The 25,854-nt window shown below is 48.0% G+C and overlaps 1 pseudogene; it reads left to right on the top strand.

Annotated features, from left to right (window-relative positions):
- The first annotated feature begins 16,588 nt into the window (after positions 1–16,588).
- On the top strand, positions 16,589–19,745 carry LOC146810170 (zinc-binding protein A33-like; annotated as a pseudogene).
- Positions 19,746–25,854: the final 6,109 nt, after the last annotated feature.

Genomic DNA, 25,854 nt, shown 5'->3' with positions numbered 1-25,854 from the left:
TTTAATATAGATAACAACAAAAGAACAAATCCACAAGGCAACCCACAATCGGAAACAGCAGCATGTGCTCCCCTAGCGGGGGGGACCCTACCAATCCATAGCAGTAGCAAGGGGGGGAAAAAGGTCAAGACTGGGATTAGGTGGACTCAGTGCCCGGGACCGGGGAGATAAACTGGCTAAGGGGATGGGGCCGGTGACGGATCGGGCAATAACGGCGGGGTACAGATTCCCCCGCGGTAGGCGTTCCAGGGGCCCCATACGTTCACCCATGTCCCAGGCTTACCTCTCGCAACATACACCACCTTTTCCCGAAACATGCATGTTATCCTTCCATGCCGAGACAGTCGGCGACCTCTGGGAACCCCACAGTTGAGCAATGTCGCGTTTGGCCACCATATATCCTAGAGTCACCCACCGCGTCTGCGGCACCGAGTAGTCGGTTGGCTCCCACACATTCAACAGGCATCTCCTCGCTTCGGGCAGCAGCGACACACGCGTAACCGCCCGCAGGACCTCATGCACACCACGCCAGAATCGCTCCACCTCCGGGCATTCCCACAAAATATGGAAAAAGGTCCCCAAAGAACCACACCCACGCTTACACAACCCGTCTACAGCATATCCCATACGCAGTAGCCTTGGCCCCGTAACATAGACCCTATGGAGTATCTTGAGCTGGACGAAGCGAAGGCGGGCCGGTATGGCCACCTCTTTCGGGGAGGCCACCGCCGATACCCAGTCCTCGTCATCCAGCTCCAATCCATCTGCCACCCATGCCTCACGAAGGTTAGTCAGCAGTCCCGAGCGGTCATTGATAAGTTTTTTTTAGATCAATGAAATCGTGCTGTCCGGTACATGTCCATCTAGCACTCTATCCTCCAGAGGGGAATACTCCGGGATGGAGGCAACGTCCGGGAATACTGAGCATAGCGCATGGTGGATCTGCATATACCGAAAGTACTCCCTGTCCTGCAACTGGAATTCTGTCCGTAGCATCTCGAACGTTTTGAATCCCCCCCTCGTCCAGAGATCACCCACCCTGCTGATGCCTATCATGTCCCACTTTTCAAAGCCTTCGAGGTCCACAGGGAGCCCAACTGCTCAGATGCGTATAGTGGCGACGCCCGGGTCAAACGACCTTTCCACCCCATCGCCACATTAGCCGCGTGCCACACTCGTACCATGACACGCGTGGGGCCCGTCAGGCGTGCGTCAAGCGAGCTGGAGTAAAGCGCTCGGTTATAATCACCACCCGGCAGTAACATCTTATCCATTTCAAAGGCCGGGTTTAGAGCGGGCCCGTACAGGCCGTGATTAATCGGAGGGCGATCCCCCCGTCGTACCACGGGAGCGTCAGCTTCGCCAGGGCGATACGCGGTCTACCTTCCCAGAGCAGTCGGCGCTGCAAACTCTCCACCTCGCGAAAGTAGCGCGCCGGGACGACGTCCATTGTGTTCTACAGAGCATACAGGAAACGCGGCAGTGACATCATCTTAAACAATGCCGCCCGGCCGAGCGGCGAGAGCGGCAAGCGCCTCCAACGCACAACATCCTCCTTCAGGCGCTGGAGGGGGGGAAGCAAGTTCTGACTATATCGGGCCTCCGCGTCCAGGGTAATGAAGACACCCAGGTACCGGAATCCCCGCGGGGCGATCTGGATAGGACAGCCCCGCGGAAGGATAGGGTCCTCCCCAGAGAGAACATAGACGCACGATTTAGCCCAGTTGATGACAAGGCCGGAGTTAAGATCAAATGAATGCAACACATCAACCAGCACTATCAGTGATTTACGTGGGGAAGCCAGGTACAGGAGAATATCGTCAGCGTATAGAGATACGCGGTCCTCATACTCGGGGGTCCAGCGGAGACCACGAATAGAAGGTTCCCACCGCAGCCACTCCGCCAGGGGCTCCAAGGCGAGCGCGAAAAGGAGCGGCGATAACGGGCAGCCCTGCCGCGTACCCCTACCCAGCTCGAACGAAGCCGACACTCTACCATTCACCACGACCTGCGCCAGCGGGCCAGAGTACAACAATTTTACCCAACTGATGAATCCTGGGCCAAACCCAAACTTCGCGAGCGTCGCCCAAATATAAGGCCATTCAAGCGTGTCAAACGCCATAGTGGCGTCCAAGGACGCCAAAATGGCCGGCTCTCGTATGAACGGGACACGTGCGAGCACCCCATGCAAACGCCGCAGGTTAAGCGCTGTATTGCGATGTGGGATGAAGCCGGACTGATCCTGGTGAATCAAGTCACACACTACGCCGACCAGCCGATTGGCCAACACCTTGGCGAGGATTTTGGGCTCTGCATTCAATAACGAAATAGGCCGATAGGATGTGACCCGGTCCCGTGGCCTCCCCTCCTTATGGATAACCACGATAGTAGCTAGACGCTGGTCTAGCGGGAGGGAACCCGCCGAGTGGGCCGCGAGGAACATAGCACGGAGATGCAGTGCCAGCGCATCCAGTCGCAGTTTATACAACTCGATGGGAAGACCATTAGGGCCCATGGCCTTGCCGGAAGCGACCGAACGTATGGCGAGGGCAATTTCTTCGGAAGTTGGAGCGGCGTCCAACGACACTCTGTCCTCCTCCGAAAGGGAAGGCAGCGCGATATCCCTGAGCAGGGCGTGGGAATCCTCTTCAGAGCGGGAGGACACCGGGGAATACACCCCACGGAAATAGGCCGCAAAGCAGGAGACAATTTCTTCTGGTTCAGTGACACACACACCATTCTGTTTCTCAATCAACGGGATAACTCGACTCGCTCTCTCCTTTTTGTCCAACCATGCAATCAATTTACCAGCCTTGTCACCCACATCATACAGTCTCCCCTGTTGCTCTCTACTGAGGCCCCTGGCCGCCTCCGTGACGAGGGCCTTATAAGCCGCTTGCTTGAGTCGGAGAACATGTAATTTGTCATCCGTCACCCCACATTCTAGATCACCCTCCAACTCGGTTATCTCAGCTTCAACACGAGTCACCTCCTCCCACTCGCACCTCCGGGAATGGGAAATAAGGGACAAGGCCTCTCCCCTGAGTACCGTCTTGAACGCCTCCCACAATGAGATCGCCGATGACACAGACCCCACATTCTCGTCAAAGTAGCGCTTAAGGGATTTAACCAGCTCTGCGCGAATGGTGGGGTCACGCAGGTACCAGGGATTAATCGGGACCACCCTACCCTCTCCCCTCGGAAGAAGATCAAAGTGCAACAAGAGTGGAGAGTGGTCCGAAATACCCCGTGCCAAATGGCGCACCTCCCCTATCCTCCCAACGTGCGCCGCCGGAACCAGGACATAATCTAGCCGTGAGAGACTACCATGAGCCCCTGAATGGAAGGTGTACTGCAGCTGCGTGGGATGTTTCAAATGCCAACAATCCACCAGCCCCAAGGTATCCAAGAGGCCAGACAACCATGCCTGGGCACGGGGGAGATCCCTAGGGGGGTGACGATCCACAGTTCCGGAAACCACAGCATTAAATTCCCCCCCACCACTAGAATCCCCTCCGGAAGGCCAAGGAGGAGGCGCCCCAGATCCGCAAAGGTGGTCGTCTGCAGCCCCGGTGGGACATAGACAGACACGAAAACGACTACTCTTTCCTCCATTCTACCCACCAAAACCGTGTAGCGTCCCCTGTCGTCATGGTGCACCTCATCAATCTCCAATGGGAGCGAGTTCTTAATCATAATGCCCACACCCCTTGAACCAGACGTGAAGCCCGAATGGGCCACAAGGCAGTAGCCCCGTCGATTCATGGCACAAAAGGAGTTGCCAATGAGGTGTGTCTCCTGCAGAAAAACTATATCGGGCGAAATTCGCTTCAAGAACTGCAGGACCACACCTCGTTTTATCCTGTCCCCCAATCCATTAACATTCCAGGACAACAGACTCAGTCCCCTACCCCCCATCATAAACAGAAGCCATCACTCGTCCCCCAGAGAGCACTTTAGAAATGACACAACGATGCTTTTGCCTTGTGGTAGAAACGAACAACACCCCACCCCAACCCACCCACCACAACAAAACTCCCCCCTCCCTGCACCCCTGCATGAGCCCAGACAGCCCCCCCAACTTGCAGTGTGCCTGTCGCCCCTATATAGTAAAACTAGCTAGACCCCCTAGAGGAGGAAAGAGTACCCCTTCTAGACCCCACACAACCTCCAAGGGAGGGGAAGAACAAAGACAGAAGCTTGGTCGAAAGTGGCATCATAGTCGTCCAGAGTGAGGCCCAATATCAACCCCTCAGTCCCGATCCAGTGGGCCGTCTCCTCCCGCCGCCCCCCCCCCACCATCACGAGCACTACCCCCAGACAGAGTGTCCAGCCAGTCCCCGGCTGCTTCGGGACGATCAAAAAAGTGCGTGCGACCATCCACCTCTACCCGCAGCTTGGCCGGGAAGAGCATGGCGTATTTTAAGTTCATGTCCCGGAGCCGGCGTTTAACACCCAGGAAACTCAGTCTCTGTTTCTGGACCGCTTGAGTGAAATCGGGATAAAAGTTCACCTCCATATTTTCCAGCTTAATCGGCCCTTGCAGTCTGGAGGCTTGCAAGATCACGTCCCTGTCCCGAAAGTTAAAAATCCGGGCAATGAGAGGCCGCGGAGGGGCTCCGACCTTCGGCCTTCCCCCGGGAACTCTGTGGGCCCTCTCCACGGCAAAGAATTTACTCAGTCCCCGAGGCTGGAGATGGGTAGCGATCAGGTCCTCTACAAAAAGATTCGCCGCCGCTTCCTCCCGTCCCTCGGGTACTCCGATGATGCGGATGTTATTCCTCCGGGCCCGACTCTCGGAATCTTCCAGGCGCCGATCCATAAGCGCACTCGCCTGACGAAGTCGGTGCACCTCCGTTTGGAGGACCGCCACCTCAGTCGTGAGGCCCGACGCGGTGTGGGCCAAAGAATCGACCCGGTCGTTGGTCTTGGAGAGATCAGCCCTCACCAGGTTGACATCCACTAGGACCGCGTCGATTTTATGGGCTAAGGTGTCAAACCGCTGGCCCACCGAGGCCTTCATCTCAGCAATGGCGCCCATGACGTCTTGCAGAGTCAACTCTGTGGGCAAATCCGGGGCATCCGGAGGGCACTCAGAGGACTTGTGCGGTCCACCGGGAGATCCTTTCGGGAGGGTGTAGCGGTCCATGATGTTGGCCTGATGTGCGGCGCCACGCCGGGTCGACTTGGCCTTCAACTGATCGCCATCTTGTTTCGTGGCCATCGTCGCGGGTCTCACACCCTCACCAGCCTCGCAGTAAAAGGCAAGCAATCAAGGCCACGGGCTCCGGGGGGTCACCCCAGGACGGCGGAGCGGGCCACAGCAGGCAGGCAGGCTGGGTCACCCAGCGAGGCCACCCCCACACAAAGAGCGCCGCGATCCCACTTGCAGGACGGCAAGGGGGCGCGAAAGTGAAAGTGAAAGTGCGGGGTACGCAACTCGCCAGGCCCAGCCCGCCGTTGTTGTTCACTTTGTCACCGGGTCGCCCCCAAACGCGAGTCCGGGGTCAGGAGCGAAGGAGGCCGCAAACTTCAATCGGTGCTCACTCCGGCACCCGAGGTCCGATTCGAAAACGGGAAACCACCTCGGCTCAGGCTCACCGACACAGTCCCCTCAACCGATGCAGGATGAAGACAGGATAAACGTAGGAGGTCGCGGAGGTCCTCGGGAGCCTCGCACCTACGCGGCCATCTTGGTTGCGCGCTAGGCTCCTCCCCCGAGGATACGTTAAAAGACATGTTCAATGGTGGGTACGGACACCATGTGCATGCGTGATCAGTGCTAGAGGTGGGGAGGGACGAAAGGTGGAGGTGGTGTGGTTCCTTACCAGCTGTCTGCTGCACCTGGTGATACACACATGTGTGGAAGCTCCAGTGGCGGCCTGCCCAGGGTGGGGAATGCAGTGGAGATTCTCGTTGGCTACCCAGCGATGGCGATGTGAGCCATGTGCTGACGAGTCTGATGGGGCATAGCTGGAGACCTTTCCACATTGTTTGTGGTGCTGGGTTACTTAGGCTGGGGTGTGTACTCCAACACCCCTCAAGGCCTACCATATTACATTACCCTCTTCTACTTGTATATTCTGTGCATCTTAACCAGCATTATCCATTGTTTAATTCCAGACTTAAATGTACCTGAAAGTTTGTTTCCCAACTTTAAAAAGAAGGTGTGGCTCATATGTAACTGCCCAGCTATATAGAGGAACCGAACATATTTGAAAATTATAAGTCTTCTCTTGCTGTAAGAGCGGAAAAGGGAATTGGTTCCTGACATAGCCTGTTGCCATGGTGCTATCAGTCTCAGAAACTATAACATTGTTTAGAAGCTAGTATTGAGTCTGATTTGTAATGCTGCTTGTCGGAAAAGGTGTTTTCTTTTACTGAACCTAAACATTGCCTCAGTGCAATATATTGAAATTTGTATTTTTCTTTTGTTCACAAATATTATTTATAGGCATATTTGTAATATTAATTAACATAAAAAATGTCATTCCAATGTAAATTTCAACTTCTGTTAAAGTAAAGTTACAGAAATTTGCTTTAACCCTATGGTGGTGGAATGGCTTTAAGTCGCGAGCATCTCAACATGTGGAGAATTCGAAGTCTTGTTTGATTAAAATTTGGCCTTGGGAGAAATTTTTATTGTCCTAGTGCAATTTTGGTCATTACACATAACAAAAATTACATAGAATTATGGCGAGTATGCCATGAAGCCACAAAAGGGCTTGCTTTTTGGAACATATATGCTTTTTAAATACATCTATCTCATTTTAGAATGACAAGGTCATCCATCCGATGTCCCCCCCTTTTTTTCCTACGTAGTGTCTTGCATTGTCTTTCTACAAGCCCTGAAGAAGACCTTCATAAACAAAGATACCGTCACATAGGAAGGCCAAAACACTTTGGTGTATACATTTAAGTTTTCATGGAGTCAATTTATAATCAAGAAGGAAAAGATCAATCCATCAATACTGCGAAGAGTGCATTGATACCTCCAGGACCTAGCCAATTGTCTCCGATCACAAAACGGGTCACATAGTACTGTCTAGACCACATCATTGAGGGATAAAACATGCATCCACCAGGCGTGGCTAACCAGCTTGGCCGACCGGACGTGAATTCGACCGGCTCCGCGCCAGGCCCTAAGAAAACAGTAGCTTAGGGGGCACCAAATGCCTCAAATTTGGCTTGAGGGCTCATCCTAAGCTTCTGGGGCTTGAGGAGCAGCAAAAACAGAGAGAGAACAGTCCCCCCGGTGAGGTGCAAGGAGGAAGAGATTTCTCTCACATGCACCCGAGGTGGATCAAAATGGTGGCCGTCTCGGCGGTGAAGACCTGCTCCGACTCAGCAGATCCCTCTGTTGATCTTGCGCACGGGAGGCGGATTGAGAGAGCAGACGGTCTCGTTTGTTTGTCCCCCGGGGGCTACCTCCACAAGTAGGCTGAAAAGTGATCAACACCATTGGAGCCCGCACGGGAAGAAGTGCCCTCCCACCAACATCTCTGGCTGATGTAGCAGGGTACCCGATGGGCCAGAGAGGCTCGGGGACCTACCTGGCAGCGACCAATAGCACCGGTCATGAGCGGGGACCCCCCTCACCACCAAATAGCCCGCTGGCAGATTCTGAGGAATAGGGTGCCTAGCCCTAAAATGGTGGCAGCCAGGCACAGATTCAAAGCCTCGTGAGAAGGCCCAGATGGGAGGTCTCGCGCCCCCGGTGACTCTCCCCTGTGAGGCGACATGTCAGTGCCTCGGGAGCTGATTGCACACTTAGGCTGAAGGTATCCGGTGCCACCGGCACTACGAGGGCAGACACATCCTCCCACCAGCACTTCTGAAGGATGGAACGGGACCCCCAAGGGACCGGAGATGCTTGGGGCCCCACCCAGAGACAAGCGATAAAACTGGTGAGGAACAGGGGGCCTCCCTTTCAGCATAACAGCCCGCTGACGGATGCTGTGAAAAGCAGTGCCTAGCGCTAAGATGGCGGCAGCCAGGCACCGGCTCAGAGCCTCGTGAGAGGGCCCAGGCGTGGGCTCTCCCCAACTCGGTGATGTGTCAATGCCCCGAGGGGGGGCCTTATAGCAAATGGTGACTCTCCCAAGCTGGATCTGCCTACTTGCCCAGGTATGAGAGTTTTCGAAGTAGCATAGAGGAGCAAGGTTGAGGTGCTATTTACAAGTGCTCCCTTAAGGACCAGAGGAGTGCTGCAACTTATGTTGATCTCAACGGCTCTCTGGATAACCCCTATCAAGCCCAAAAGCAGAGGGGGGACCTGGGACCGCATGAGCACCTTGGCCCTGGACTGACCGTGTGAGCACCGAGAAGTGGAGGGACACGCCCTACTCGCCTGCACCCCCACCACAACAAGCCCTGGTTTCCGGGACATCTAGCCTATGCGCAGCTGATCCCCTCTTACCTGAGTTGGGGGCTTCCCTGGATCGGCCCGACAAAGCGGGGTTGGCAAATCGCCGCAGAGAGACATTCTCCATGGGAGGCCAGCGCAAGAGGTGGGTGAAGGTCCCTATGCCACCCAAAAAGCACAGCCCCCAAAGGTCACCAGCTTCTTTTCCCCACCACCAAGGGGGCAGTTAGCAAAGAACCCACGTGGTCAGGCAATAGTATGGTGATCACCAGAGAAGACCTGCTGTCCTCACTCTGGGAATTCAAGCAGGAGCTCATAGACAACATCAAGCCTGACATAGGGGCCTCCTGTGACGCATTGAAGGCAGAAATGGGGGGTCGGCTGGTGGCCCCTGTAATCAGACATGGACTCAATTGGGGCCCATGCTCTTGACCTGGAGGCCAAACATCAGGAACTGGAGAACTGCATGAGACCGTTGGAGACCCACTCCGAAGACCTTCGGGCACAGTTGAAGACCATGATGCTCCGCCGCGAGGACCTTGAGAATCACTCCAGCATGGAGAACATACAAGTGAGAGGCCTGGTGGAAGGGTGCGAGGGCCCGGACCTGGCAGCCTTTATCGTGGGGTTCTTCTCCCCAGTACTCGGGGTTTCTGAACTGTAAGTGCATCTGGCGAGAGTGCACAGAGTGGGGCCTCGGAGCCCAGGAGATGCCAGAAAGCCCCAAGACGTGTTGGTGAAATTCAGTTCCTTTAAAACTAAGGAGATGGTCCTCCAGAAAGCACAAGCCCTGGACAAGGTTTCCTTTCAAAACACGGAGTGCTCACTCTAGCACGATGTGGCTCAAGCCACACTAGCCAAACGTCTACAACTCCGGCCTGTCACTGTCTTAAGAGAACGCAAGATGAGGTACCGTTGGACATAACCCTTTGGGCTGGCATCCACATTGGAGAATAAGAATTATCACTGCACGGTGCTAGAGGAGACAGTAACTATCCTGGGCGTTGAGGTGCTGACCACAACACAGGTGACGGACAAGAGGAGGGCGGAGGCGGCTACGGGCCCAAAGAAAAAGGGGGGAGGCCCTTGGCTTCAACAGCGACGACCAAGTAAAAAGTCTGTGGGTTGACGTACCCCTGGCTTTCTAGCGACTGAAGAGACTTGTTTTTCCACTAATGCCAACGCGGTGAGGGGAAAGGTTTGAACTCACAATGCAGGCCACAATAACCAAAGAGCCTGCTAGCTATTGGCTTCTACTCTTTACAACATTTACGGAACTGATAATGGGCCTCCGCGGCGGAATTTGATCCGTCCCAGTTTTTTGCTCGTAATGAGGTTCTCTTCCATAATCAAGGACCTCCGAGAGCAACTTGTTGGACCACGTTGGACACGGTTAATCTTTTTCTTCCTTTTTTCTTTTTGTTTTTTTGCTGTCACTGTCTACCTTATTGCTTTTTTCTTGCTGATGCAGGGTGAAGGGAATGGGGGAACTCAATGGCCAGTGTACAGAGGACGGGAGAGGGGCCTAGCTGACCTGATATTGCTGACAAATGGCAAGGTTTAACTGTCTGAAATGGAATGTCAGGGGGCCTAAAGAGGCAACGGATCTTGACATTTTTACATGATCACCAGATTAAAATTGCCGCCCCCCCAGGAGACACACTTTTCCCGTAAAGAGGAACTCCGACTGAAACACAGGGCATACCCTCAAATTTTTCCTTCTTCGGCACGCACCATACACAATGGGGTGGCGCTGCTCTTTCACACTTTGACCCCCTTTCTTCACCAAGACACTAAAATGGACAAGGAGGGGAGGTTTGTTATGGCGAGGGGGGAAATACAGGGCAGACCGTGCATGATTGCGACGCTCCATACACCCAACACAGGTCAACATGATTTCCTCAGTTCTTTCTTAGCTACCCTGGGGGAGGGTTCGCAAGAGGCGACATCTTACTGCTTGGAGACTTCAATTTGATATGGGACCCATCTCTGGATACCACATATGTCCATAGGGCAGCAGGGGGGGTTTTCAGCAATCTGCTTCAAGCAACTTTACGGCTGCTGGGCCTGGTAGATGTTTAGAGGAATGCCCTCCCTTGACTCGAGATTACTCCTTCTTCTCCCACCTGCATAGGACCTACTCCAGAATAGATCATGCCTTCATGAGTCAGTCCTGCCTCTATCCAGTGTCGGGAACTCGATCTGCCTCCCAGCCCACGTGCCATTAGAACTGACCTTAGACTGGCGTGCACCACACTCCAAATTTGCCAAGTGGTACTTCCCCAACTACCTGTGCAGAGATAAACTCCTCTGAGACGGACTACGAAAAGCAATAACAGACTTCTTTGACCTTAATGACCTGGAACACACCTCGCTTGCCAACAAGGCGCCTTCAAGGCAGTGATCAGAGGAAAATGTATTGAATTAGAGGCCACGCCTAAGATGCAATGCAAGGGAGAACGCCTCCTTCTCGAGAGCGAACTCCGCTCCGCTGAGCATGACCATAAGGTTTCTCCCTCAGTACAAACCCTCCGTAAGATTACCCGGCTTAAAGGGAAACTCCAAGCGATTTACACTAATGAGGTCGAAAAGACTCTCTTACTCCTAGCCGGTAACTATGAGGGTGGGAACAAGGAAGGCTCACTATTGGCATGCCAGATACCAATCCGGCAGGAGAAAAACTACATCAACAGTATAGAGGATGAAGAGGGGGTCCTCCACCAGAGCGATTCAGGTAAGGCCAAGGCTTTTGGGGACTTCTATCACACTTTGTACATGGTGGCCCAACCAGACTTGCGAGCCCAAGAACAATATTTAGAGGGCCCCACCTTGTCCCAGGTACCCGCTTTCACCAACGAGGAGCTGAGTAGCCGCTTCACCGACGAGGAGGTTCAGAAGGCAATCGATTGGCTTAAGCTCCAAAAAGCACCTGGCCCTGATGGCCTTAACACCCACTCCTATCGTACATACGCCTAGGATCTCGCCCCCCTCCTGGTCAGGCTTTTCAATATCGCTGCCACGCAACAGATGACCCCCTCGATGGGTGAAGCATGATCTCTGTAATTCCCAAACAAGGAAAAGACCCCTCCCACTGCGCCTCTTACAGGCCCATAGTGCTCCTAAATTTGGACACCAAGCTTTACCTGCCTGGAAAACATTATGCCGTTCTTGGTGCAGTTCGATCAAGCAGGCTTTATCACGGGAAGAAAAACCCATGGCAACCTGCGAAGAGTTGTCTGCATCATCGAGAAAGCACAAAGGAAGGCAATACCCATGGTCCTTCTCATGCTGGACACGGAGAAGGCCTTTGACCAGGTTGACTGGTCATTTCTGACATGCACTCGATGTCGGTTTGGCTTCGCCAAGACTTTTATTGGGATGGTCAGAGCAAATTATCATGCGCCACGCTCTAAGGTCCTGGTGATCAGGATGGCCTCAGAATTTTTCAATCTCTCACTGGGCACCCGTCAGGGTTGCCCCCTAATCCCCCTCCTATTTGCGCTCAGCATGGAACCTTTTGCAGAGTGCATTCGTTCCAGCCCAGACAGAGGGGGAGTCCCATTTGGCACTGATGAACGCAAGATATGCCTCTTCGCAGATGATGTGCTCCTACCTGTCACGAGACCACACTCCCCCCTCCCGGCGATACTGGCTGGGCTCACCTCATATGAACGGGCCTCGGGCTTCAAGGTGAACCTCTCGAAATCTTTCCTCCTGAACCTCACAGTGCCTAAGGAAACCATGCAGGCTATTGAGGGCACGACCGCCTTTCATAGTGCCCACAAAGACATGGCCTACCTGGGCATAAAACTCATCCCCAAACTGGAGCACCTCTATAGGGCAAACTTCCCCCCGCTGTTGCGCCAACTTAAAGTGGACTTTGCCAGATGGCGGACGGCCTACCTCTCATGGATAGGATGGACAAACGCTATAAAAATGAATGTTCTCCTGCACTTACTGTATCTCTTCCAGGGCCTTCCGATCCCGGTGGACAGGGCACTTTTCTCCAAATTAAAAACAATGGTCACCAAGTTCATTTGGCTGGGGCAGAGAGCCAGACTCTCCAATCGAATGCTAACAAGGCCGACAGAGGAGGGAGGGCTGGTGCTACCTGACTTCCTGAGATACTATAGGGCGGCCCAATTGAGGGTGATCACGGAGTGGTCCCTTCGAGAATCTGAAAAAGTTTGGCTCCATATGGATAAACAAATAACAGAGAGAATGATCTGGGACCTCTTGTGGAAACACAAACAGCATCGGCCATGCAACGCCTCCATCAGCACACCCACGGCGACCACCCTAGGGGTCTGGGACGTTTTGAACAGAACTACTCCCCTCACCACCTTTCCTTCCCCATACACGCCCATACACTTCAACTACGGCATTACAGGAAGGTCCCTTTGAAGCTTGGTGGGAGGGGGGATGCCTTATGCTTTCTCACTTGTTCAAGGGTGGGAAACTGCTCTCCTTCCCGGAGTGTACCAGGGAATTTCAGCTCCAACCTGCTGAGGAATTCCATTATTTCCAGCTTAGACACTGGGCTCTGTACCCGCAGGTACGGCTGGCCGCTACCAGGGAGCTACTTCCCAGTGATAAATTTGCCCAATCTGGGGCCTCTTCGAAGGGAACCATCTCCTTTCTTTACTCCCTTCTTCAATCGCGGAGCTCCCCGCAGACCCCGAGACACCAAAGGTTCTGGGATACACTCTTGGACACCCCACTACAGCAGCAACAAACATTGCAAAATGATGTACAAATGATATCTACAACCGCAGAGGCTACACACCATCTTCCCTAATGCTTCAGACAGGTGCTGGAGGGGATGCAGGCAGCTGGGTGACTTTAGGCACATCTGGTGGGACAGCCCCCATATCACGCCCTTTTGAAAGGAGGTGCTCGCTCAAATCAAGCAGATCTTGGGTTACCCAATTCCAGACACGCTAGAACACACACTGCTGGGGATCCGGGATATCAAGCTGAAGCGCCAGATGCAAGGGGACCGTTCAGTAATGTGGCTCTGCCTCGGGGCCCCTTCCCTCATGCAATGGCATGCCAGATTGTGTCGGGCACTGGCGCTGGAAAGAATGACAGACATTGTGGAGGACACCCGCAAGGGATTTGTGTGGGCCCCACGGTAGAATATTTATCCGAGGGACTGCCCCTGTTTGCATGCGGTCTGAGGCTACGAGCTCTCCATCTCTTTCCTATCTAGAACTTCCACTAACACCCTCAAGTTGTCAAAAGGAACTCTAAGATGTAGAGGTTATCGCTCCCTAAACAGTGACCTTTTACACCAATTGTTAGTGATATTTCTTTATTGACCGTGACACCTTTGATTAGTTCTCCTGTTCTTATGCTTTGGGGGGTGGGGGGAGGGGGGGCAGGGGTAGAGGCGAAAGTTGGCTGCCAAAGTTATTTGTAAATCGCTGATTCCTAGTTCACAAACTGTAAAAGATCTATTAGCACACTGTACTGTTTGGATGATAATATGCATTGGGGTCACCTTCCCCTATATGTTATTTTTGCATTTTTGTGTTTCTTGATATCTTTAAAACCAATAAAAATACATTTGACAAAACATGAATCTACAGTTAATAAACATGTAACTTTTTAGTGTTAAACTATAGGACACTTTTGTTACATTATAATTTTGGAGTGATATGACATGGCACAGAAATGATCAATGTCAATGTTTATGTAATGTTGTTATCATTTGTATTAACATGTCTTTTATGTTTTGTCTGTATAAGGAATTTTTCCAAACTGTATATAATCTATTTTCTGTTCACAGCTGAGGGCCTTACAGGTGGTGCTGAGGCGCATAAATTTAAGTGGCCAGGAATCAATCTATAATCAAGAAGGAAAGAATCTGTCCATCACTACGGCGAGGAGTGTATTGATGCCTCAAGGACTGGGCCAATGATCTCCAATCTCAAAACGGGTCGTATAGTACTATCTAGACTACATCATTGAGGGTTAAAACATGCATCCACAATTAACAAACAGGTAACCTTTTTTAGTGCTACACTATCAGACACTTTTGTTACATTATGTTTTTACAATGACGTGAGAGCACAGAAATTATCAATGTGAATGTTTATGTGATGTTATTATAATTTGTATATACTTCTTTTATGTTTTTATTTGTTTAGGGATTTTTTCTCAACTGTGTATAATCTTTTGTTTGTATACCATTGAATGTATTATGGGTGGTACCGTGAAAGAAATAACAATGATATTTAAGTCAGAGCAAATCTTTATCTTATCGGGGTTCCAACCTTATACAATTAATTGATATATGGTAGCAACAGTGTTTCGAATTAAGCTAAACATATTAATTTTTGACTAATGGGCCTGCAGCACTTGTTGTACTACCCAATTAAGTAGACCTTTATACATGTCTCAGTACTGCAATTGCAAAGCCTTTGTGTGCAGTTTTGACCTTTTACCAGGCCTAAATTTCCTTGTAATACATAAAAGTCCTCCCTAGCAGCAACGCCTCCTCCGTTATGGCATAAGAGGTGTCCCCCCTCCTGTGAGTGCAGCAGGCACACACATTAATAATAAAATGGTAGTAAGTACAATTTTATTATAATGTGCCCCTAACTCGCGTTGTTATAGCGTGAGGGCAGGGTTGATTACTGCAATTGCACTACTACATTAGCTCCCTGTTAGTGCACATGTCAAGTGTGGTCGGCTGCCTACGGCTGGCCAATCTAACATGCACAATTCAGAGCCTTCAATCCCATTTCTTAGAAACAGCAGAGAGATTGCAGCCTCAGGGGACCAGCCCCAAAATTAGTGCTGGGTTAGCCTGACCCAGCCAATCCTGGAGCTGCGCTGCAGCTTCGGGATTGGTTGGTTTCATTTTTCCACAAGGGAGGAAGTCTTTCCCTTTCCACCAGGCCACCCCTAGTCACCACAGACAAGAGCAGAGAGGCAACTGGGACCCTGCCTGCCAGCGCAACAAATAAGGTGAGTTTATTGGGCAGGCGCCACACCATATTTTAATGTTGCTGGCCGCTACTGATCCCTACGGTCAGCCATGGACATCCCAGAAGGCAGGTTGCAATTAATTAAAAAAGTTGGACATGTACTTTTTTAAAGATTTTACATATCCTGATAGTGAAAAACTCCTAAATCTGTTTTCATGAGTCCAAGGCTTAGATGTTCCTTAGGAAAACATTGGAGTTGCCTTATTTCATTTTATGAGTTTCTAAATGGGAAGTAATAACTGATTCATGTTTGGTTTCTATGGAATCCAAATTTAAAATCCTAACTTATGGGGAAGCCACAATTTAAATTACAATTCTGAAAATGCCCCTTTTAGAAGGTTGACATTTTCCTTCCTAAGTTACTTGGTGCCTGTAGCCTCTCTCTGCTGACTTGACTGGGTGTAGTTTTCAGTTAAGCTTTGTGTATTCCTCCTCAATAGCCACACACAATGGGAGCTTATGTGTGAGTGCAAGGGAGCCTGCATTGTGAGAAATTATTGTTTATATGGAGGAAGGTGTCCCTTTTTGTTCACACCATCCACCTGATGGCAGACATGTGGACCAGTTGTCAAGTGACTAAATACATGTGTATTACTGCACACTGGATCTCTTTTGCAGGGGTAAAGAAAAAGATATTTGCAGGTCTTGGCCCTGAAGAAAGTTTTAAGAGCATTCGGCGGCATGCAACAGTGGCCATGTTCGTGATGGAGAAATCACATACAGCTGTAAACATCTTGGAAGAATTTAACAGCAAGGTATATGAATAACTGCAACTCAGAGGTCATAAAAATGGATTTGTTGCCTCGGACAATAACAGTAACATAGTCAAGGACATGCCAGATGGAAGTTATTTCAGAGTCCTGTGTTTGGCCTATTGCATCAACCCAGTGGTGCAATACTTCCTCAAAAAAGAAGACATAGTCTGCACCCATTTCAGCCATTCTTGTAATCCTGAAAACAGCTGTGGATTGTCCAGAATAATAATAGACCACAAATAAAAGCCAAGATACAGGAGGTACCAACACATTGGAACTCCACCCTTTACATTCTGCAACGTCTCTTTGAGCTGTACAAACAGATCAATGACTTTGTCATTAAAAGAGGAGAGGATGCAGTTGAGAAAGCTATAACCATAGATGCAGTCAAATGGGGCCTAATCAAATGCCTGACACAGATGCTACTCCCTTTTGAGGTTTTCACATGAGAAGTTAGCAAGGATGACAGTACAATGGGTCTAGCTATCCTGCTGTTGCATCTCCTACACGACCAGGTAAAGAAGGCGTCAGAAAGGTTCGCACCTGCAGGTGGGAATGAAAAAACAAAAACATATGCCTTGGTTTAGAGCTAAGTCCTGTGCTTGGCTTCTAATCTAAGGCTGTAGCATCACATCATCAACTCCATGGTACAAAACATTTCTGCCCACTCTTATCTTTTTTTTAAGGGGATGTTTTAAAATATAACAGGTGGATTGTAGAGAAAGCCGGAGTCTTGGAAGAAGAACAGCTGAAACTTTGAGTCCCACCCACAGTTCAGGGGTGCCACCTTCAACTTCCAGAGACGGCAGTCATGTCTCACAGCAGCCACCAACACCATTAACCAAAACACTGGCAACAAGAGCAAAAGAAGGACCAGACCCACTCCCTGCATTGTATTGGTTTCAATTGGCACTGCTCAAGTCCAGTCCAGAGGTGATGGCAAAATAGGTAGAGCAAGTGGCAGCACCAATGACCATCCACATGACGTTCCAGGAGTATCTGGATGATCATAAATAGGACTATTTGTATCAAAATCCATTGATGTATTCATATTGGAAGATGCACAAATGGCCAGAGCTCAGCAGGCTGGCAATAAAGTATCTGTCTTGCCCTGTTGCCAGTGTGTCTTCTGAACATGTGTTCAGTGCAGCTGGTGCGGTCACAGTGAGAAGGACTAGTCTCTTGCCTCAAAATGTGGAAAGATTGACTATGACTATGACTATGATCAAAATGAACCAACATTTTATACCACACAATTACACTGTTCCTGAAACAGCAGAACACAAGCAAGAAGAGGGTAATTGGTTCGAAATTGAATCAAATGCATTAGCTGACCAAATTCTTGGTGAACCACCTGAATTTGAGGATGAACTAAGTATTTCAGTGCCCCATTGAACTTTTAAAATGTTCTTGTTGAACTTAGTTCTTTCTTTGCAGAAAAACAAAAAAGAAATTAGCTAGAGGAACATTATTATTTTTGTGTCTGATTTACACAGCCCCACCTTTCTTTTTATTTAGTCACATATATTGCCAGATTGCAGTTGGACCAGTGTGCATTGAAGAAGCCTCTACTATTCCTTAATGACATTGGGGACAATGCCTGCCCCCTCATATGTCGTTTGCCTAATGCTGATTTCTTTTTGCATCACTTGGCACTAGAAGGGCTGCCCCTTAAAATGATTTATCATCCTACAAGACTGCCTGCCAAGACCAAATTCCAATGTGTTGCCTGCTTCAAAGATGATTTAATACCTATCTGATGTTGAACTACCCGAGCTTGGATTGGGTGAGGTAACTTTAACTACAGCAACGGTGAGTGACTGATTGGGTGAGTGATGATTTAAGTTGATTTAGTGCCGGCAGCTGCCACGGATGGAGCATCTGCCTCCCCTCCCATGCGGTCCCTGTGCGGGGGACTAACCTGCTCCCTTTGTCACGATCTATATAGCGAGCCTGTGGAGCTGAGCCGGTGCCAGCACTTTTACTGCAGGGACAACTGAACAAGAGCTTGAAGCACCTGGAAGCCCAGCGGCAGCTTCTAAGCACCTCCTAGATCAGCTGCGAGGCCCAGCTTCTGGACATTGCGAGCAAGACCCAGGAGCTGGAGGAGTGTATTAGGGCCTTATTTGAGAAGCTTCATGCCTTTTTCCAGGAGGAGTGCTAAAACAACAGTTGATGGACAGAATGCAGAACAATGTCATACAATCACCTCAGTACAGAGATCTGGGCCTAAATCCAAGGTTTATTTGCTCACCATGCCGTTCCAGTTTGAACCCAGCCATATGCAAATCAGTCTTGCCCTGTGCCTCATGGGAACAGTCCAGCCTGAACTGCCAAGCCAGGTCCTCCCTGGACTGGAAACAAGCATCCTAAGCCTGGTTTCGGGGTTTCACCCCTCTTTAGCCAGGATAGCTTGGTTCCAGTGGCATGGAGAGCTCGGGACCCACATCTGGGCATACCCTTCCCACTCGGGGTGACAAATGCAAAAACAACAGTTGATGGACAGAATGCAGAACAATGTCATTCATTCACCCCAGTACAGATATCTGGGACTAAATCCATCGTTTTTTTGCTCACCATGCCGTTCCAGTTTGAACCCAGCCATATACAAATCAGTCTTGACCCTGTGCCTCATGGGAACAGTCCAGCCCGAACTGCCAAGCCAGGTCCTCCCTGGACTGAAAACAAGCATCCTAGGACTGGTTTCGGGGTATCACCCCTCTTCAGCCAGGATAGCTTGATTCCAGTGACATGGAGAGCAATGGACCCACGTCTGGGCATACCCTTCCCACTCGGGGTGACAAATGCAAAAACAACAATTGATGGACGGAATGCAGAACAATGTCATACAATCACCCCAGAACAGAGATCTGGGCCTAAATCCATCGTTTTTTTGCTCACCATGCTGTTCAAGTTTGAACCCAGCCATATGCAAATCAGTCTTGACCCTGTGTCTCATGGGAACAGTCCAGCCCAAACTGCCAAGCCAGGTCCTCCCTGGACTGAAAACAAGCATCCTAGGACCGGTTTTCCATGAGGAGGAGAGCTCCATGCTGAAAGAACTGCACAAGGAGAAAGATGCCATCTGGCAGACACTGGACGAGCGTATTGCACAGCTTAGCGTTGTGGTGAAGAAACTCTACCTTGGCTGCAGGAGGCTGAGAGAAACCTGCAGCAGGAGGACACCCTCCCCTTCTTCCAGAACCATTATCCCAACAGTGGATGTGGACAGTACCCCAGTGGAACTTAAGGAGGAGAACTACACTGGCCTCATGCAGTTCTGGGTGTGGAAGAAGATGTTGAAAATTCTCGATGTTGCTCCAGAAATCATGAAGTTAGACCAGAACAAGGCCAGCCCATTCCTGGTGATCACGAACAGTGTGAAGGTCAGTGCCAGAGGGGCCTGAATGCTTCAACCCTGCTGCATGCATGCTGGGTGCTACTGGCTTCGACCAAGGCCGACACTACTGGGATGTAATAGTCGGCCAGAAGTCAGAGTGGGGGCTGGGTGTGGCAAAGGAGTCAGTGACCCGCAAGGGAGTGATCATTTTTTTCTTTATTTCTGTTCAGCTGTGGCAGCCTCCACACGTCCAGCGCCAGGAGACCCTGTTGGGTAGCTGCGCACTTTAGAAATGTAAAATACAATTCGATTCATGTGGTGGCAGACACTGAGGGAGGGTGTTTGTTGAACTGTAATATGCAAAATTTCTTGAGAAGATTATTGATTTGCATTATTTGGGGCCTGGGTGATAGGCTCTCATTTTCGTTCCCTGCAGGTGATGATCAGCCCTGTCACACTTAGAAAGATGTAATTAATTGCAGGGGTTTTCTCCTTTTTTTCTGGTTCTTCAGACACCAGAACAGTCACTTCAATTATCAAACAAAAACCTATGCAAAATAGTGCAATTCTCTTTCATTCTGCATTTGCGCTTAGATACTTCCCACCTCCTTTTTAGGAAGGGGCTTAAAACCTGGCTTTTTCTAGAAGATTAACTGATAACTGCCTCTCTTTGACTGTTTTTGCCACTAGCACTGGGATGCCTTAGGGTAGCTCAAGAAATGCTAATTAATAATAATAATAATAATAATAATAATAATAATTATGTACTTGTTCTTCAACAGCAGTGCACTGAACTCCATGTCTACCATGCTTGGGTCCCGTGCTCTCCATGCCATTGGAATCAAGCTATCCTGGCTGAAGAGGGGTGAAACCCGAAACTGGTCCTAGGATGCTTGTTTCCAGTCCATGGAGGACCTGGCTTGGCAGTTCGAGCTCGACTGTTCCCATGAGGCACAGGGTCAAGACTAATTTGCATATGGCCGGGTCTAATCTGGGGTAGCATGGTGAGCAAAAGAATGATGGATTTAACCCAGATCTCTTGACTCGGGGTGAATGTTTTGATTTGTTCTGCATTCCGTCCATCAACTGTGTGTCTTTTGCTTTCTCGCCCTATGTGCGCCAGGTATGCCCAGACATGAGTCCTGGGCTCACTGAGCCACTGGAATCAAGCTTTCCTGGCTGAAGAGGGGTGAAACCCTGAAACCGGTCCTAGGATGCTTGTTTCCTGTCCAGGGAGGACCTGGCTTGGCAGTTTGGACTGGACTGTTTCTATGAGGCACAGGGTCAAGACTGATTTGCATATGGCCAGGTATAAACTGGGGTTTCATGGTGTGCCAATGAATGATGGATTTAACCCAGATCACTTGACTGGGGGTGAATGTTTTGATCTGTTCTGCATTACGTCCATCAATTGTGTGTCTTTTGCCAAAGGAACAGATCACGTACCCACACCTATTCCCTATTCTCAGCTCTGAGATCAAGTTCACAACTTGTCAAGGGAACTGATTCTAACTGACAGTTGCAGCTCATGGAAACAGGCCTCTAGATGTTCAAGGAAGGGAAAGAATACATTTTCTAAAAGTATCCGTTCCAAAATATTTATTAGAAATTTCACTTCACCAGTTTATCAATGTTGTACTAAATATTCCAACACCCAAACATGAACCTTGAGCTTTTTCCTATCCATAGATAACTATACTAAATATATTATTGTATTCTATTTTTCTCTTGTGGAAAAGCGAACCCTGGGTTTTTTCACTGTAAGGACGTTTCTCATAAGGATTCTACGTGTTCTACTTTTAAAGGCAGTTTACCCTTCCTGATGGGCAGTAAGGCTTACTTATGGTGACTTAATATTTAAGAGGAAAGTTTAGGTCTGTCAAAAAGGGGACACTATGACAGGTTGAACTTGTAGTTAAAACCCTCACAACCAGGCTCCACATGACAGGCCTGCATTTAGGTTTGCATCATCACTGCAATGGGCGGCACAAATAACACTGCAACCCACTGGGGATTTTGTATATACATACTAAAGGCTCATAAATAAGTTAAATATGCAAATTAGGGCTATGTCTATTTTATCAGGTTGGAAGGAGGAGCACAGACACCTTACCATTGGTTAGCAGGTGTAATGTGCACATAGTTCTACAGACAGGAAAGCAAAAGCAGTCAAAGCAAAAATATGGGGTTACAGCATGCAAGAGATGCCTACCCTTCTAGTGATATAATAGCTACTCTACATGTGTGGGTGGGTTTATTGCACAGGACAGGAATTGCCAAAGCTGACCATGTGAAGACAATATAGCATTAATATGGTCTTCACAGGGTAACAGTTATGGTCTATTCCTACATCTGCTATAGAGTCTCAAAAATTGGACCAACTAAAGTAAGTAATTGAAAAACTACTCCTACAACAAATTGTCAAGGCTCAATCTCTGCAGGTCTGCGCTCTGCAGTCTGGGCTGCTGCCATCAGGAAAAAAAATCAGAGTCTTAAGTTAGTTCCCATATCCACAGTTTGTCAGTGCCCCGAACAAGCCAAAACTAATAAAGCCCACTGATGATCCTACTAAAGTGGTTAAGCCCCCATAAAACTTGTTCTTAGGCTCTTTTCCACCTCCTCTGTGTCTAGAGCTACATCATGCACCTCCTATTGCTCCCATAGGCATATAGTGATAATTTGTGATCAAACATGATCAGGATAGCTGCTGTACTCTGTGACATGTTGCCCTCTCCTTACTCTGCCAATGCATGAATCAAAGGTCATAAAATCAATGAGTGACATGGTCCGCTATGCAACAGCAATGTGGTGGGGTGAGATACTTGAAAGTGCTCTGAAGTTACGTGATGGAGAGTCCTGACAAATTAAGTATTTTTGTAAAACAAAACTTTTTCTATCATTAATTTCCCTACATTTCTCCTGATAAGAACAGAAACTCAGTTTTGTAGGTAAGACTATTGCCCTGGGCAGGAAAGACAAAAGTGATGCACTGGAAAGATCAATAATTTTGCTTTGAATTTATATCGGTTCTTGGGTTGTGAGTAACTGCACTATTTGAGCTTGCGGTTGGCCAGCTCCGAGGAACCTTAGAAACCCCATCCCAGAGGACTTCAGATGCTAAAGGGGTTAACTGCTATGCTAATGTCCACGTACATTAATGTTTGAACTAAATAGTTGAATCCTGCAAATTCATTGCAAGACGGGACAAGTTGTCAGTGGTGCTATTCCTCACATCCTTATTTTCATAAATACTATTGTATTATAGTTAAATACATATTATGCACAGATAATATACCAAACACATTTGATTTATGAAAAATACTTACCACAAAATTATATCCCAAAAAATCATATGCATGATGGAAAATCCAAGGGGAATTCCTCAGTGCATCACTTATTGGATACTGAAACAATAACAAATGTTGTACAAAAAAATTAATTAAGTTACATGCTGGACATACTAATATATAGAAATATTGCACTGTGTATGTCAGAAGTAACGTTTCCTGGTTTGGATTTCATGATACAGTCATAACTACCAAAGACCGTAAGGCCAGGAGCTACGAAAATGCTTCCTAAATCTGACTTTAAATGAAAAGCTTTGAAGTACTTTCCAAGGTCATCTATATACAACTGGTACTGCATAAGAAAAAAAACAATTGCAAACCACCCAACTGAAATTATGAATTGCAAGTAACAGATTAGACGCACATTATGATTAAAGGATCATGTGTCATCAATAAACTATGGATTTAAAAAAAGTATCTTCGTTTAGTGAATCCCCTACTATGAGAGTCAAGAATTAAAAAGTAAATACCTGCTGAACCTGCAAATGTAAATTGCATACATTAACAATGATTTCCTTAAGGTCTGAAATAACAAAGCAGCATGTACCAATGACCACTATTTAAAGGGCCTACAACAGGCCACATAAACTCATGTGCTAACAGTATCCAAAAATATGTTTTTAACACAAATAACACTTGCATGAGATGTGTATCATGCTTCATGTAGCGCATACCTATCTAGGGCACAACAGATCGCTGAACTGCCAATAAGGGCCCATAAGTATATTTTGAACATATATAAAAGGCATGGGATAAGTAAGGTCTACTGTGAGGATGATTTATCAGTCTTTAGTTTCTTCCTAAATTGCAGAAGGGTTGGAGCAGTTCTTAGGTTGGTGACAATGTTGTTCCAGATCATAAGCGCCTTTTTCCTTGTTTCATTTCTTGATTTGGTCAGACAATTTTCTGGCTGTCTGCTTGAGATGGTTATTTCCTTAGAAAGGTATGAGTTTGCACCAATAAAAAAGGTTTTCTAAAATGAAAGTCAGTCCTACACTTTCGAAATGAGTGTGTTATAAATTAAAAGACTTACATTCAACAGCAAAAATGGTGGCAAGTACTATAACTTTTTTCCTATCCCTAAACATGTATGTATGGTGCAAACCTTATCAATATCCACCAGTTCTGGATGCCTCCGCCATGGAGACCACAAAATATAATTTAATATAGTGGTGTACTCAAGAAAGAAACAGGTATAGATACAAAAAAAAAATTCAATTCAACTGTCCAATTTTCTTTGTTATTTTTTTAGTTTTGTACTCCAAAAAGCTTTTATATTTTCATCTTTCATAATTTGATTGATACAGTCTCAACCAATGCATTTCATTATCGATAGCCTGTAAATTTTTACTGGCAATTATCCATTGAGCATTCGAAAAAACACACCACAATTTAGTCTCTTTGTCTTTCTAGTCCTAAAAGTGGGTTCTTCAACCGAATATTTCAAATTGCATGTTTTATGTCTCAATCCTCATATTCAGGAGTAGGCCAATCCCATCTGGGATACCTGGTCCATATCCTTAGTCCAACAGGCACTCCACACATGAACGTCTTTGCTTTGTGCCATTTATGCTATTCAAGGAGAGGGAATGGAAGGGTTCAGACAGGACCTTAGTCCCAATATTTATAGATGGACTATACCCATTGGGAAAGGGGGAAAGGGAGATTCCTCAGACTTTAGTGATATATCCTTTCTTGGACAATCTAGGGTGTCAGCTTCCCTGTTAATAGAGGCCACTGTACTTTCTGATCCAGTAGACAAGAAGGCAGAAGGGGCACTTAAGAGAGCTTATAAGGGAACTCAACTTGCCTATGATTTCAGAAAGGTATGTAGTGCATGCTTTATAATCTCTAGTAAAAGGTTTTACACCAACAACTACATGTATTCAGGAGGGAGAAGACTGTTCACAACTCCTGCAGCATATGAAGGTGCAAGCAAAGTTTATCTCTGATGTGGCCTTTAACAACCTTAAGGCATCCACTTTGGCTACAGGAAGACTAGTTGCTGCTTGGCATCATCTTCATCTGAGAGATTGGAAAGCAGAATTAGCCCAGTGACTGTCTTTTAGGAATGCCTTTTGATGGCAATAAACCAGAGAAGTTCTGAATAAGTCCAGAAGCATGCACAACTCTTCTGTCATGTGCATATGCACTTTTGGTAGAAGTAAGCAGTGATTTCAAAAAAGCAGATGAGAGAGACAAGCTTTTTCTTTTAATAGATCTTGCTTCCAGACGACATTTCCTAAATCTGTGCAGAATACTGATTCTTCTCAGCAGGTCTCTCAAGGTAACGGGAACCAGAAGCAGTACTCATGAGTATACCAGGATAGAAGCAAACTCAGGACTGGTGGGATGTCCTTTTAATTTTTTGTCTTTATCATTGGAGTTACTTCATATGTGACAAATGAGTGATAGAGGTGATTTCCCCAAAATACACAATGAGCTTCCAAATACCGTTACTAGATTCTTATTTTATCTAGACTCCATTTCCCAGGAACCATATGAAGATAGTTGGAAGTCGTACAGGACAGTGATCTCCTATTAATCAGAATTATGACATCATGCCAGTCACTCAAGAAGATACATGTTTTCCATTGTGTCGTTGGTCCAAAAGGCCTCGGGCCAGTACTGAGTAATAGAACTCATGCTTCTCAAGAGTAACATTTCAACGGTTCATTTCGAAATAAACTCAAGGCAGCAAGTAATTCCTATGAAATTAAAAGGGGATTCTTTGAAATGAAAATTGTTGTTCCAAATGCGTACTTGCATATACCAATTAGAAGGTTCCATCAGAACTTCCCTAGGTTCTCGGGGAAATTGCATTGACAATTCCAACTCCTGCTCTTGGACCTGAAAGTTGTCCTGTAGTTGTTTACAAATGTTTTGTTTGTGGTAATCTCCCTTTTTCACATTCAGGACATTGAAATTCATCAATACTTGGACAGTCTTCCAATTGATTCCTGTGAGAAATTGGGTTGTAGATCCTAGTCAAGGTGAACCACAAAAATCACTAAATTAACCTGTGCTTAACCCTCTGGTAGGTTTATCTTAG

The sequence above is a fragment of the Triturus cristatus genome, chromosome 7, assembly GCF_964204655.1.
Source record: "Triturus cristatus chromosome 7, aTriCri1.1, whole genome shotgun sequence".
Classification (NCBI taxonomy): Eukaryota; Metazoa; Chordata; class Amphibia; order Caudata; family Salamandridae; genus Triturus; species Triturus cristatus.
The sequence above is the reverse complement of the archived record's forward strand: the minus strand, read 5'-3'. Positions and strand labels throughout refer to the sequence as shown.